Genomic DNA, 16,404 nt, shown 5'->3' with positions numbered 1-16,404 from the left:
TGAAATGCAACTCCTTTCTGGCGATGATGGATGCCTCTCCAGCATTATACTTGCACATGTGATGGGGCAGTCAGCCTTTGGAGAATGGCATACTCTGAGCACTGTCATGCAACTGCTTGTGCATCTTGTTCCTGTCAGTTCAGGGGCCTTATCAGCATGGAGCCACCGGTTGATCTCAGGCACAAGAGCAGCTTTTCGTAGGCATCCCCTTAATTATTCTTTTCATAATTAAATGCCAGCTCCAGAGACAATAATGTTTGTGAAAGAAGTCATTGTAAAAATACAGCTTTGAGGGGACTGAGTGATACAGATGGAGATTTAATGTGCACGGGTGAGAGGATTGTGATTTCTTTTTTAAAAAAGTGACTAATATTGGTCGCAACAAAGCCGCACAAACATCCCCATTAAGCATCATGCCACATTAGACAGATGTGCACGAAAATAGCTTTTGATAAACATAGGTGCTATTTTTCAAAGGCCCCAAATGTCCTCTTTCATTTCACCTGAAAGAGGCTTTATTTGAGGAGAGCATTATGTCTAAATAGATCTATGTAAATGAGGCCTGATTGGAGCCGGACACATGGGCTTTGATGCCTCCTGGCTTCAGGTAATATCACCTTGGATGAATACAGCGCAACAGCTCCTTTGTCTGATGTTGGTTGAGTATGTCTCACAGATTAATTAGAGACACAATAAACACACAAAATATTAAGGACATTTGCCCTTTTTTCTTTAGAAAGTAAATGTGAATGAAGTCAGTCCAGGTAAAAGCCATTATTCCTTACTGATAACATCATCTATCCATCACAAAACATTGATGAGTTTGTGTATACTGTGCATGTAAGTGTAGCAGCAGGTCTATTGATGACTTTCGGGCTGCTACTAACAACTATTTTCATTTTCTACAGCCCTTTTTACACAGAGATCACATTGTAGGGCCGCTACAAAATCCCAGAACCAAATAACAGCGGCATCATGTCGCTCCAGAGTTTGATTTAAGATAGCCAGCAAGGCGGAAGCAAAAGAGGCGGGATGGCCGTGACATGTAACACAACAACAATAACAATCATTATCATGGTCCGCTGCTCGGAGGGTAAGGAGCTCCCAGACCTCATTGTTTTCACAATGTGCAGACATTTTCGGCTGCTGTTCTTCTTTGAGTTAGTTGCTAACTGCTATCAGCTACTTTTTAAATCTCCTACGGCAGGTCGCAAGCATATCATGTAATCAAAACGTTGCTGCCCATGATCCTGTCCTGCCGGCTGTCCCTTTTATACAGATATCGTTTCAGTGCTGATACTACCTCCGAAGCCGGTTTAAAGGTGAGACAACTTTGTCCCCAAATTCCACGCTTGTACTGTTTATCCAGAGTGGCGAGATGGCATAACAGTGTGAAATTCCCGCCTTGATGAGGCAGTGTAAAAAGGGCTTATATCTATCCCTTTTCTTTTGATTAATTGAATAAATGTTTAATATATAAAATGTCTAAAGATGGTAGAAAATGAACATCATAATGCTCAAATTGTTTTGTTCAATCAACAAGCCAAAACCCAAAGATACTAGATTGGGAAATGTATAATAACAGAACAAAGCAGTAGATCCTTAAATTTGAGAAACTGGAAGCAGTCATTTTTTTTTTGCATTAAAGATGATTAATTGATTACAAAAAATGACTATCAGCTCAGAGTTTGAGTGCTAGCTGACTTGTTCTTGCTAGTTTGCTTTTATCTGCAGTAGGCAGCTTTTTTTGCATCATCAGGTAAAATAACAAAGTCTTAACTAGTTGCAAGGTAGGTTCGGTACACAGAAGGACAGTCAGTGGAGGCAAACAGATCCAATAGGGATGAGCCAGAGTCAGAGTCAATCAATAGACTAAATCCAAAAGAACAAGAAAAGGACACAGGACACAAGGAGCTAAGACGAACTGGCACTAAGAGAAAACAAGACACACTTTAAGAAGCCGTTTACACGCTGTTGGCTATTTTCATAAACGGACATTTCACCATCTCCGTTTTCAAAAAGATCTTCGTTTACACTTACCTGTGTATATATACACAAGAGCACGCCAAACCTGTAGGTGGCAGTGTAACGAGAAGCTCAAGCCTTCCATGTATCCATTGTCACCATAGCAACATAGGTCGCACTTTTGACACAGGCACAAGTTCCGGCGCATACTGTGACGTCGACTGCCTATAACTCCGTTTATCTCAGTTTACATGCAAACGTGCAACCGGAGTTTTCCAAAATATCCACTCTGGCCAGAGTTTTTAGAAAGACTCGTTTTCAGAGGAGAACTCTCTGTTTGCATGTAAACAAAGGGCACAAATGAAGGAAGATGTCTCTGTTTATCAAAATCACTGTGTACGTGTAAACAGCCTCTAAATACTCTGGTGAGGGGTAGGATAACAAGACACAGGTGAGGCTAATCAGGGCGGGACAGACAGTCACACACAGGTGAAGTCATCAAAAGGGAGGGAAAACACACAGGGGCAGGAAGTGACAAGATCTGAAATGAGAGGAGATGTGAGTTTCAAAGGAAAACAGGAAACAACATGAATGAATGAATGAATGAATGAATGAATGAATGAATGAAATTAAAAACATAACCTAAGAAACCTGACCTGTGACACTTGGCTTTAGAAAATCTAGAGAGTGACGGGAGACTTTGTCCAATCACAGGTCATTTCAGAGAGAGGGCTGTGTTATTGGCTGTTCTACAAATGCAGATCTGTGTGCAAATTTGCTTGGTAAAAACTTGATTCAATGGCGGAGAATCCTGCAGAGAAAGTTGCTGTTTCAGCGCTGGCAATAACTGCCTACACTGCAAAGCACCCCAAAAGAGGAAGACAGACCTATCAAAAACAGAGTCTAAAAGAGAGTAAACAAAACGTGTTAAAATTGGCCATATTGGCTCCACATCGAGGGGAGCCAGTTGAGGTGGTTCGGGCATCTGGTAAGGATGCCTCCCGGACGCCTCCCTTGGGAGGTGTTTCGGGCATGTCCAACCGGGAGGAGACCTCGGGGCCGCCCCACGACACGCTGGAGGGATTACATCGCCCGGCTGGCCTGGGAACGCCTCGGGGTTCCCACGGAAGAGCTGACGGAGGTGGCTGGGGTGAGGACTGTCTGGGCTTCTTTGCTGAGGCTGCTGCCCCCGCGATCCAGACCTGGATAAGCGGAGGACGACGAGTACGACGAATATTGGCCAAGCATTTCAGAGATGGAGTGAAAATTTTTGCTTGTAGCCAAAGGCTAACAGCTGTATGTATGGGGAACGTATCTGTTAACCGGGTTCAATGTTCCCCACTTAACCCTGCAAAAAAGGTTCTATGTTCCCCGCTTACACAAAAAAGGTTCTATGTTTCCCGGGTTCTATGTTGCGCGCTCAACCAAGCGGGAAACATAGAACCCTTTTTGTGTAAGCGGGGAACATAGAAGCTTTTTTGCAGGGTTAAATGGGAAACACAGAACCCTGGAAACATAGGGATGACCCCGTATGTGGTTAGCTAAAGCCTTAAATGACAGTATGTCACCTTAGAGGGATTTACAGGCCCACAAATTTGCAGTGAAAACAGGATGGTCACTCTCTTAGAATTGCCACTACTTGACAACATCATGATCACAATCACGATCACAATTATTAAAATGGATGACTAGCAGCCTCCTGTATGAGGTGCATGCTTACGACATGAATGTGTACAAAGAGCACCAAATACAGCATTGGAAACAGGGTCTTCATCTGTATAAAAGTTGGTAAGTGGTGCATTAAGCCAAAAAACTTCAGGGTATTAACCTACCCAGATCTTCCGTATCGTTGGGCCCACAGAGGAGGTGCACTAGAGATTTCTGGCGGCCAAGCAGCTAGCTTCCGGTTTAGCCTTCTGCGATCTTAAATGGCGATAGAATAAATCAATTGTGTGGCTCTTCTAGAAATACTATCAGACCAAATGGATCAAATCCTGATAGTGAAACGAGTCATTTTGGTTGTGACCCAAAGTATCCACTGATTTACACACGTCTCTTTCCCAATGTAAGTCTGTGGGAAAATGTGTTTTTGGGCCCAGTGGCATCACGTGACGGGCCTGGAAGTCGTAATTCCACTGTTTGGCCAGTATGTCAAATTGACTTCAAAGCCTGGTGCTGTTGCTAGGGCTGGTTTATGTCCGTGCTCGTCTGGTGGGAGGGGCTAAGACAGAGAGGGGAGAGCTGTGTTATCTTAATTTAAAAAGAAAAAAAACCTTCCTACCTTTATTTTGCATTAAATAAAATGAAATTCCCCCTACATTACACTTTTAAAGGCTTTTCAGAGGACACAGCCTGTACAGCCAAATGTTCATCTTTAATCTGAATGAAAGACTCATATCATTGTCTTTATTGTGTTATTATGTAAAGATGGATTTTCGCATCACCAAAAATCAGAATTTTGTCGGGGAATCCTTTGTTGTTTACTGTCTTTGAGACAAGTCAAGACATCTCAAGTCTGCAGATGCACTTTGAAGGTAATGCCTCTTGTCAGAAGATTTAACAAGTGCAGGACTGGACTGTGAGAAACGGTAGGAGGAGAGAAGGCCTGCAGCACTCCTCCTTTTTGCTGTGACAGTGTGGATTTGAATTCGCTGCCAGTTCCAATTCCACACTTGACTTCCCTCAGATTGGCAGGCTGGCGTAAGTTTTAAACCTAGATGTATGCTTCAGCTTCTTCGTTTTCCCAACTCACCTTTTGAATATAGACTTGTCACTTACATTTTGAACATATCTCAACTGGTGATGCAAGATTTCTATATTGAGTTGAGAGGAACTGACTTTGGTGTAAATAAGTTGGAGAACTTGTAAAACTCAGACTGAGGCTATAAGTGTGTTATGTAACGCAGAGAAGTGCACAGTACATACTGTTTGAGCAGAGTGGTAGAACAGCAGTCTTATGGCTGATAAAGGTCTCATAGGTGAAGACAGGAGGGAGACTCACTCAGACAGGAAGCTTCATGCAGACTGAAATGCCAACGTGCAAGTAAAGGCAAAGAGAAAGTGTTGATACTGTGAACAATAATGCTGAGATGCCAGCTTCCTGTTACCTCTGGCTCAGTCAACACCACTGCAACCTGTTTGATGCTGGATCACTGGATCATTCTGCAAAGCTGTTACTTTCATACCTCTCTGCTTATATATTTTTCCCATGGCACTACCGAACTACCTATGTATGCATGACTGATCCAAAGTCCCGCCCCCAAGTGACTGTTTCTAGGTCAGACAAGCTTGACAAAAAGAACAAGGTGACACTGGTGTACAACACTGGTTTTGTTTGGTTGTTTAGCCTTTCAAAAAGCTGACAACATGGACTGCAGTATACAATGGAAGGGTATATTCATGAAGGCATGCTTGACGTCATGTATATCCAAATAAAAAACATCAAAAGTTACTTTGGGGTGGCCCGTAGCCTCAGATTCATTAGTTAGGACTTGTGTTGGTGTTTCGGCCATGACCATCCAGCAGAGCCACCCCCCAACAGATCATCAGTTGTGCACCCCAACATCATCGGCTGTTTCGGCCCTTATCACAAGACACTCTCCGTTGAGGCAGGCCCACCACAGGCTGCCTGTGAAATGAGTCAGAAGTTCAACACCGTGAACGTTATGCAGCGCGTTCATGTGGGCAGCAACTGCTTCATACCACAACCGCTGTGTTTGATTCCACTTCCCTTTTGCCAACCCTCATTCCAAAGTTGTCGAATACTGGCACTCGGGCAGTGGTGTCTGTGTCAGACACTGACGAAAAAAGCTGTCCCTTCGCATTGGCCTGATACACAGCCAGGCGCTGTTACACACTGACAGTGACGGCATCGGAGGAAACACAGCCGGACAACAACGTTCAAGCAGGGTGGGCACGAGGTTTGATGAGGTTTGACTTTCACCTGGGATGCCGGTGTTTGCCTCCCAAGCTATTCGCTAGGCTAATTTATACAATGTAAAATCCCATAGGCTTGTGCTAATAATGTTAGCACGTTAGATTTGTTTGGAAAACGTGTTTAGTATAAGACAGTTGTTTTGTCAGTGAACCTTGTGAGTTGTTATGGAACCAAATTTTGTAACATTACCTTTGTTAAATGCTGCTGTTGTCTTGGTTTCATATGAGTAGAGGAAAACTAGCTACTAGGCTAATTTTATACAATGTAAAATATCATAGGCTTGTGCTAATGACGTTAGCATGTTGTATTAGTGGGGAAAATGTGTCCAGATAAAGACAAGTGTTTGTCTGTGATGTTTGAAATTATCGATATTAAGCCATAGGTGTGTTTTGAATCAGCTAAACTTTACAACACTTCACAGAAACCTCTGCTGCCCACTGGTGTTGTGGAGATGTAACTGCAGAGTGACACAGACACACCACCGCACAAGTATAAATGCTCACAACAGTGTAGGCCACGTGCATAGAGCTGACACACAAGTATATATCCCACTTAAGACTTTGCATACAAGTGGTCTCATCTTCATTGCTGATGCATCATGATCCAGAAGGTCCACCTCAACCAGCTACAACATTAAAATGCTGCATATGATAATGCAATAATGATCCAACATAACTCTGTGCATGCTGTATATGAATGTTAAAAAAGCTTTCCTGATGAGAGGCTGTTCCCCATGTCCTCCATCTGTATGCCTGAGTGGGCAGTGCACCACTAAAACCCTCCTCAACAATCCGAGGCCCCCTGTCTTTTCACATTAGCTGTGGCGACGTCGAGGAAACCCAGCACCAAAGCCTGAGCTCGCCATCAGCAATTTATAATCAGAACAGTGTTAATACAGGCACAGGGCTGTGCAGTACAAGCTCATTTTCATTATGGATCCAGGAGGGTTTTGGCAGTGTGTCAAAGCTGCATACAGGCAACTGCACAAGTTGTTAGTATGACATGGTGTGAGTGTTTTACAGTAGGTGCTGACAAATTGCTTTTAGCCTCTTTGTTAATATTTAGCCAGGCCATAAAACATCAGGCAATTATCACCTGAAGCTGGAAAGTTTTTTGCAAATATTTACTGCTCGGCTTCTGTAGGATGGAGTCAGATTTATAACGTAATTATGTAAAACGGTTGAACCTTACAGGAAAGAGCTGTATTTTCTTGACAGAAGAAAAAGGGCAACTGAGTTTGATACCAGAGGGATTTGCACCCCATTACAAAATAAAAGACATTTTTGCACATTCACCCTTGAAGGTGTCAATCCAGGTCAGCTTAAATACGAGGCTCTCTGTCTTCCATCTGTTTATTTCACAGATGAGTTCACAGTGTCATTATCAGCTGTTCTCTGAAGCATGTGCTTCAGCTGAGAGCAAACACAGTCTGCAATGTACTGATCTTCTTATTAGCAATTCTCCAGCGAAGTACCGGGTGTCAGATTTGTGGTGAAGCTGCAGTTTTTGTATTCAGTGACATCCAGATAAAATACAGCGGAGGATCATATTGTGTCTCGTGTTTCCATGGCAGAAGCTTTCAATGTATTGAAATGCACAAACGCTATTTTTTCTAATGGAGTTGACTTGATTAGATTTCCCCTCCACACTGGCATGTGAATTGAAATCTTTCTTCCTGACACCAGTATTGTACAGTAGTAACGTGAAATGGAAAGCAATCCTGTTTTCTAATAGACCTGTTGTGTCTGCTGTCTGAGTGATAGATGTACGTCAGCACAATCTGAAGCCAATGAAAGAGCAGATCTGACAAATAATCAGCTGCTCTTAGTGTCATCAAGATACAAAGCCCGGAGCAACTGACTAAATGCGTTTGAACTTTGACCTTCATTTGATCCCAGTAAAAATGAAACTACATGATAGAATATCCATATTTTTTGGACTATGATGGCCAGGTCGTCAACAGCAAACTCATTTGAGAGTTGGAAACCCCACTTGGAGGGAAAATTATTTTTGTAGCCCATGAAATATCTGTATTTGTCAATATTAACTGTTTTAACCCCTACAGCTAGAAATCAATGATCTATAACTGAAAGCTGTGAAGGCAAGCATCCAAAAAAATCCATAAAATTTGCAGAAAAATTGGTCCACGCTTTTGTTACCTCAAGGCTGGATTACTGTAACTCTCTATTATCTGGTAGCTCTAGTAAGTCCTTAAAAACTCTCCAGCTAATTCAGAATGCAGCAGCACGTGTACTAACAGGAACTAAGAAACGAGATCATATTTCTCCTGTTTTAGCTTCTCTGCACTGGCTCCCTGTAAATTCCAGAATTTAATTTAAAATCCTACTGTTAACTTATAAAGCTCTAAATGGTCAAGCTCCGTCATATCTTAGAGAGCTCATAGTGCCATATTATCCCACCAGAACACTGTGCTCTGAGAACGCAGGGTTACTCGTGGTCCCTAAAGTCTCCAAAGGTAGATCAGGAGCCAGAGTCTTTAGCTATCAGGCTCCTCTCCTGTGGAATCATCTTCCTGTTACGGTCCGGGAGGCAGACACCGTCTCCACATTTAAGACTAGACTTAAGACTTTCCTCTTTGATAAAGCTTATAGTTAGGGCTGGCTCAGGCTTGCCCTGTACCAGCCCCTAGTTAGGCTGACTTAGGCCTAGTCTGCCGGAGGACCCCCTATAATACACCGGGCACCTTCTCACCTTCTCTCTCTCTCCCCTTCTCTCTCTCTCTCTCTCCCCCTCTCTCTCTCTCTCAATTCAATTCAATTCAAATTCGCTTTATTGACATGAAAGTTATAATAACAATATTGTCAAAGCACTTATTAACCCTTTAGGTGCCAGAGTTAATTGAGGAAAATATTCCATTTTCATTTCAACATTTCAAAAGGCTGTGGCTTGAAAGTGGTGACAGATAAAGGCATACTGTAAATGAGAAAACTATTCATCATGACCCAAAGTTTGTGATAGGAGTAAATTAACTCATCTAATTTGCATATTGTGGCATCACCAGCAGGCAGCCATATTGGATTTCATAAATCTCAGTCAAACAACATTTTGAACACATTTACACAGTAGATTTATTTTGTTTTGTGTTGTTTTTGTCATGTCTTCCTCAAAATGAAGGAAGAGGAATCTGATGGGAAGAAATTCGCCCATCTAATTTGCATAATGTGACATCACTTCTGCATACCTACAGCTACAGAAAACATTCAAACATCAAACCGTTCAGCTCTGTAAGGATTTTCTGATGTTTGTGGCAATATGTTTGATGTTTCTAAATAATTCACAGTGACGACATATGCTGGGGGCCGAAACGGGCGTGAGTGCGAGGTCCCGCCAAACGCTGCTTGCAGCTCTCTCTCTCTCTCTCTCTCTCTCTCTCTCTCTCTCTCTCTCTCATATTCTATTACTGCATCTAGCTAACTCGGCCATTCTGGATGTCACTAACTCGGCTTCATCTCCGGAGCCTTTGTGCTCCACTGTCTCTCAGATTAACTCATATCACAGTGGTGCCTGGACAGCGTGACGTGTGTGGTTGTGCTGCTGCCGTGGTCCTGCCAGATGCCTCCTGCTGCTGCTGCCATCATTAGTCATTAGTCATACTTCTACTGTTATTATACACATATGACTATTGTCACACTTGTATACTGCCAGATATTAATACATACTTTCAACATATTGTACCGCAGTAGCCAGAACTATAACTATAATATTATTACTTTCAATAATGTTGTAAGCTACTTCATTACCTGCATCTCTCTCTCTCTCTCTCTCTCTCTCTCTCTCTCTCTCTCTCTCTCTCTCTCTCTCTCTCTATCTTTCTCTGTCTCATTGTGTCATGCGGATTACTGTTAATTTGTTATGCTGATCTGTTCTGTACGACATCTATTGCACGTCTGTCCGTCCTGGAAGAGGGATCCCTCCTCAGTTGCTCTTCCTGTGGTTTCTACCGGTTTTTTTTCCCCGTTAAAGGGTTTTTTTTTGGGAGTTTTTCCTTATCCGCTGTGAGGGTCATAAGGACAGAGGGATGTCGTATGCTGTAAGGCCCTGTGAGGCAAATTGTGATTTGTGATATTGGGCTTTATAAATAAAATTGAAATTGAAATTGAATTGAAATAGTATTGCTCATGAATACAGCTGCGCTCTTAGAAATAAAGGTGCTAAATAGAACTATGTAGGGTTCTTTGGCTTGTCCACATAGGTGAACCCTTTTAGGGGCCATACACATGCCACCTCTCTCAGCGCCTGGAAAACATGTGGTTGGGTGCTGGTTTGCTGCCTTTGTGCCTTTTTTGTGCCAGCTTTCAAAAGCGTGGCAGCAGATTGCGTCTGAGGTTGCTAAGCAGCATCAACAAGCACGATATCATAGCCTATTGACCTGAATTCCTGAGTGCAGAGCTGATCTTCTACCAGGTGCTGTTTATAAGTCTGTAGGCCTATCGTCCATGGGACAGATGTAAAGCTCTGGCAGCCCTGCACTAAAACAATCAACCTCTGCTCCATATTTACCACAGACTGATATTTACAGAAGAAGGGACTGGTTGTTTCTCATCACATGACGTGGTGCTCGTTGCTGTGTTCCAAAAGTTGAACTAGACTTATCTCAAAGCGCAGCCCTGGAACCCTGAAAAACAGGCGCTTGGAAACGTGTGCACGCCGCGATGGCGTCGCACTGCTGTTTGAGCGCGCCTGCCATGCATCTACTTTGAATAAAGTACCAATTGTTCAGGCAAAAAAAAAAAAGTCAGAAAAAATAATCTTTAAATAAACCAAAATAAAAAAATAATTAAGACGAAAAAAGGCGACATTTGTGTAGGGACCCTTAGGATACTGGTTACAGCTAGAACCATCTGTAGTCCCTTTTACACTGCCCCTTCAAGGCGGGAATTTCATGCTGTTATGCCGCCTTGCCGTTCTATATAAAAGGTACAACTGCAGAATGGGGGGAGCAATGCACCTTTAAGGCAGCATTGGAGGTAGTGATGGTGCTGAAACGATGTCTGTATAGACAGGACAACTGCCAGGATGGGATCATGGGCGGCATGGGTGTGAAATTTTGACAGTGTGACATGCTTTCAACCCACCATGTGAAAAGTAGCCGGTAGCAGTTAGCAGCTAACTCAAAAAAAGAAGAACTGTGGCCGAAAATGTGGGAAAACAAGGTCTGGAAGCTCCTTACCCTCCGAGCACAGGATGATATAAACCACCATGTAACAGGGATGGTAAATGATTGTTATTGCCATGTTAATGCCATTCTTATTTTTAGAAAGCACTGCCAACATGAATGTTACATGTCACACTGGAGGCCGACGCTGTTGTGTTACATGTCGTGCCCATTACACCTGTTTTGTCACTTGGTCAGTGACTTCCAGCGTCAGACACCGACGGAAAACAACATCCTTTCACGTCAGCATGATACACAGCCAGTCACCATTATTGTTTAATGGCACCCGGTGGTGTCAGGGGGAAACGCAGCGGGACAACAACAAAAGTTAAATCAGTGGAAGGGCAAGTAGGGTGGGCAGGAGGCATGGGTCCAGCAACCACCGACTTCCACCTGGGAGGCCAGTGTTCGATTCCTGTAAGATTGTAAAGCCAAAACCTGTTTTTTTGTTGTTGTTTTTCCCTAAACCCAACCACATGCATGTGTTGGCAAAACATAACCATGTGTGTTTGCTGGTGAAGGGAAAAAATTTGAAAGACACTGCATGCAAACTGCACATTTCTTGTGAAAATGGGAATGTATTTTGAGAACAGACAACGCACGTAACAGGCTGAAGTTGACACGACGTCAACAACCAACGCACCAGGGTACCTTGCACATCATATTTCCACGCGAAAAGTCCATGACCAAACGTTGATATGTGACGAAGTCAGAGTGAGACTTTTTTGGCATAGCCCTGCGGATTTATTATGTATTATTAGAGAAACACAATACGAGTGCTTTGCTCCACACTTTTAAACCATTAATAGTACTTTGCAGTGATATATTGATTGTATAAAAACAAAACACATGAAATAAACTCACTAAAGTCGGTAACACAGTAGGCCAGCGATACAGTTCACATCACAAACACACTAACAGTAATAAAACTGCAGCATGATTACCAAGATATGTGAAGTGAGAATAAATAATCACAATTAAATCATTAAACAATGTGAATATTCCCCAGGACTTAAACGCTACACTGTAGACCACCGGGGTTGCCTTGCTCGTTCCGGAACTGCCAACTAAAATCACAGTTTTTCTGTGTGAGACACCAACTTTCCTTCTAATTACTCAAATCTTCTACAGCTGTGCAGTTTGCTCCTCTGGCAGACCCAGGAGGGGAACGCAGGGAGAGAAACTCAGAAGGTGCTTAGAAGAAAAATAAATGCCATTACATTGCTCTACTGAAAATCATCTTGAACCCAAACACTGTCAAAAAACAAAAAGTGTCACCTTTGGAGACAATGGTCATTGTTAAATACAGATTTCAAGGAGTATCAATGATGGAATGTAACTGATACATTATTACTGTAGCCTTCTTAAGCAAAATTTTGAGGTACTTTTCTTGAGTATTTCTATTCTATGTTATTTTATACTTCTGCTCAACTACATTTTGGAGCCAAATATTTTACTTTTAACTCCACTACATTTATTTGAGAGATTTAAGATTATTATTATTATTAATTATTATTAATACAAAATATAAATCAACTTATAAACAGTGGTGTAGTGGAGGGTATACACAGGAAACATTTTCCTGCTGCTGCCATCATTAGTCATTAGTCATACTTCTTCTGTTATTATACACATATGACTATTGTCACACATGTATACTGCCAGATATTAATACATACTTTCAACATATTGTACCACAGTAGCCAGAACTATAACTATAATATTATTACTTTCAACAATGTTGTTGTAAGATACTGTCATTACCTGCATCTCTCTCTCTCTCTCTCGCTCTCTCTCTCTCTCTCATTGTGTCATGCGGATTACTGTTAATTTGTTATGCTGATCTGTTCTGTACGACATCTATTGCACGTCTGTCCGTCCTGAAAGAGGGATCTCTCCTCAGTTGCTCTTCCTGAGGTTTCTACCGTTTTTTTTTCCCTGTTAAAGGTTTTTTTTGGGGGAGTGATTCCTGATCCGCTGTGAGGGTCATAAGGACAGAGGGATGTCGTATGCTGTAAGGCCCTGTGAGGCAAATTGTGATTTGTGATATTGGGCTTTATAAATAAAATTGATTGATTGATTGATTGATTGATTGATTGATTGATTGATTGATTGATTGACGTTTGGTCACTTTCCATCTCCAGATACGACGTGCAAGATACCCTGGGTGTGTTGGTTGTTGACGCTCTGGGACACCGTGTCTTGTTCTGCCTGTTACATGCATTGTCTTCTTTCAAGAGACAATCCCACACTGACATTGAAGGATGGCTTTAAAGGACACAAGTCACTGCCCAAGCTTGGGATTTCGATGCCTTTGAAGTGAGACCTGGTTGTCTTTAGGGCAGTGGTTCCCAACCTGTTTTCTTAAGGGACCTCCTTCCTGACTTAGTGACACATATTTTTTTAAATTATAATCAATGCACAACAATAACAGCACAGAACAAATGATAACCTCCACACTTAACCCAAATAGTGAATGCAGTAACTGAGGGAAGTTTGCGAAAACAAGCAATCTGGATGAATTTTTTATATGATTGTCTGTCTGTATTATGTATTTTTTTTAACAATCATACGTACTTATTAGTCTTCTTTTTTTGACAAATTCTGTGTTTTCTTAACCCTGGAGCTTGGTCATTGTTGTATTGGCCCTTTGGTTGTTTTAACTGCATACATTTCTAATGCAGGACAAGGTTGTTTAGCAGAAAGAGAAGCTTGTGTTCAGGTTAGAAACCAGTGCTTTACATCAGGGTCACACATGAGCAAAATTAACTAACATTCACTTCCACATAAAACATTTGCTTGCGGTGGCAAAGTTAAGTCTCATCTTACAAGAATACATCTTACATCAATACAAGCCGCCCCACATGAGAGATGCTGCCTGGCTGGTAGTGACATGCAATGGAAGAAAAGGGAAAATGTATCAAAAGCATCACATTTGAGGAATTTATTAGCAAGCTAGCTAACATTAGCTAACAAGCTAGCTCTCTGTATGCGTCACATCAGCCACTGCCCACACTCAGCAAAAATATCACCTCAGGCAGTTGTTACACGCCTGCAATCACTCATGTGTGACTGTGCTCTTATGCATCAATGCAAAACTAAACAGATTGTCTAAGTGCATTGTGGGAATGCCTGGGAAATACTGTGGTGGGAGGCAACAGCACAGCAGCACAGTACTGTGCGTCACTGAGAGAATAAATCAATGTGCAGGAGCATCTAAGAATAAAAGCCATGTGCACTAAAGACCCTCTTTTCCTCTCTGGAATTAGAATATGACACACATGATTCTCGCTACTGTTACTGTTTTCTGGATGCCTCTGTGTGTCTGAGCTGTGGGTGTGGCAACTCCCTCACTCTCCTGGGTTCCTGATTACATTCATTCAACTCACCTGCTCCCTGCTGCTCACCTGGGTGCCATCCGGTAATCAACCCTGCTTCTCTTTGATGGATACTGACCCTGATCACTGTCTACCTACCTGTCTGCCTGTTTGACCTTCTGCTATGCTCCCAACAACCCCTCCAACCTTGTTTTGCTTCCCTGCCATCAGCCTCCATCTCCTGGATTTTCCCCCACAGCTACATCCATTATCCTGGCAATAAAACCCCATTTTGGACCACTCTTTGTCTGAGTCTGTGTTCTGCTTGCAGCTGATTGTAACTCCTAGTGCAAGATTTTGTGTCTAAACTAGCTACGACTTGACATTGGACAACACCAACCACGATAGATCATGTTAAGTATACATATAATTTTATTATAGAATAGATCACTACTGACTCTTTCACACAGAAAAGAAACCACGATGGAGATGGGTTTGCCTTCAGATCAACACGTTCGTCACATATTGACGGTTTGGTCACGGACTTTCTACATCTACATACGACGTCCAAGGTACCCTGGATGTATTGGTCGGGACACCATGTCAAGTCTTCTTTCAAAATACACTTCCGCTTTCACAGGAAATTTAACGTTTACACACAGTCTCTTTCAAAATAAACTCACTACATCAGAACACCGCGGATAGACATTTCTTTTTCCTTCAACAGCAAACGCACGTGGTTAGGTTTCAGAAAAAAGGACAGGGTTTGACTTTGGAATCGTAAGGGACACGAACACCACTCTCTCGGGTGAAAGTTGGTGTTTGCTGGACACCTCCCGCCCATCTGACTCAGACTTTCACTGCCTTAACTTTCGTCCTTGTCCCGCTGCTTTTCCCTTGACGCCACTGGGTGGCATTTAACTATACCGGCAACTGGCCACGTATCATGTCAACATTTGCGGATGCCTTTTTCATTGGTTTCTGATGCCACAAGTCACTGCCAAAGCACCGGATTTCGATGACTTTGGAGTGAGACTTCGCTCATAGATAGATAGCTAGATAGATGGATGGATGGATGGATGGATGGATGGATGGATAGAGGGCAAATATAGCAGTTGGCCCCACTTTTTTTATTTTAAAATGGGTGTATTTCTGAGGTGGCAATCTGAATGAGTTACAAGGGCCTGTTCCCGCCACAAGCCCCCCATCCCATGGGCCCCAGTGCAACCCAACTGCCTGCACTGTCTGTATTTACGCCCCTGCACCTCCCACACACACACATACACACACATGTGGACATCTCCAGTTAAAAAAGAGCAGTTGCCATCCATCCCTGATAACCATCTGGGCTCAACAACCTGCTGTGTGTCTATGTTTTACACCAATCCTGTCTTTTTACCCCCCGCTTTGTGTTGAAAAGTCAATTTTCACATTCACTGATCTAGTTCACTGCGAAGATTAATTTGCTCCCCTAATTTGATTTCACAGTAATTTAATAAATCCCACGAAAAAATTTCATCAGTGTTCCATTCACCTTTGAGAGAAACCTTAATTAGAAACACTAATGCTTAATTATTCTTTTATTTCCGGCTTATCGTAGCCAGCGTGAATAGAGCGCAACAAGGGGATGACAGCAGATTTTGGCTTTGGAGAATTAATTATATCAGCATGATTACATGAATATGAGAGTGTAATTTTTTTATTTTTTTTTCTCCCTGTTTGCATGGAGCGGCTTTATCTAGCTTGCAGGAGACTGCAATTAACCTCTGGTGTCCCCTCTCCAGCAGCTCTCACACAGCGATGTAGCCATAAATGTGTCATTCAAGTAACTGTTTCTTTTAGTGTAAGGCTCTGTAGATGGAAACTTGATCAGATCATTCAAGAATAAGAACTATTATGTGTGAAGGAATGTGTTAGAGCCTGTTATTATTAAACAAACATACTTGAGATTTACCACCACACTTGTTTAAAAGACACATAGAAACCTGCTTCACAGCTTCAGTGTGTCC

This window comes from Epinephelus fuscoguttatus, linkage group LG20 (assembly GCF_011397635.1).
Source record: "Epinephelus fuscoguttatus linkage group LG20, E.fuscoguttatus.final_Chr_v1".
NCBI lineage: Eukaryota > Metazoa > Chordata > Actinopteri > Perciformes > Serranidae > Epinephelus > Epinephelus fuscoguttatus.
This window is presented reverse-complemented; position numbering follows the sequence as displayed.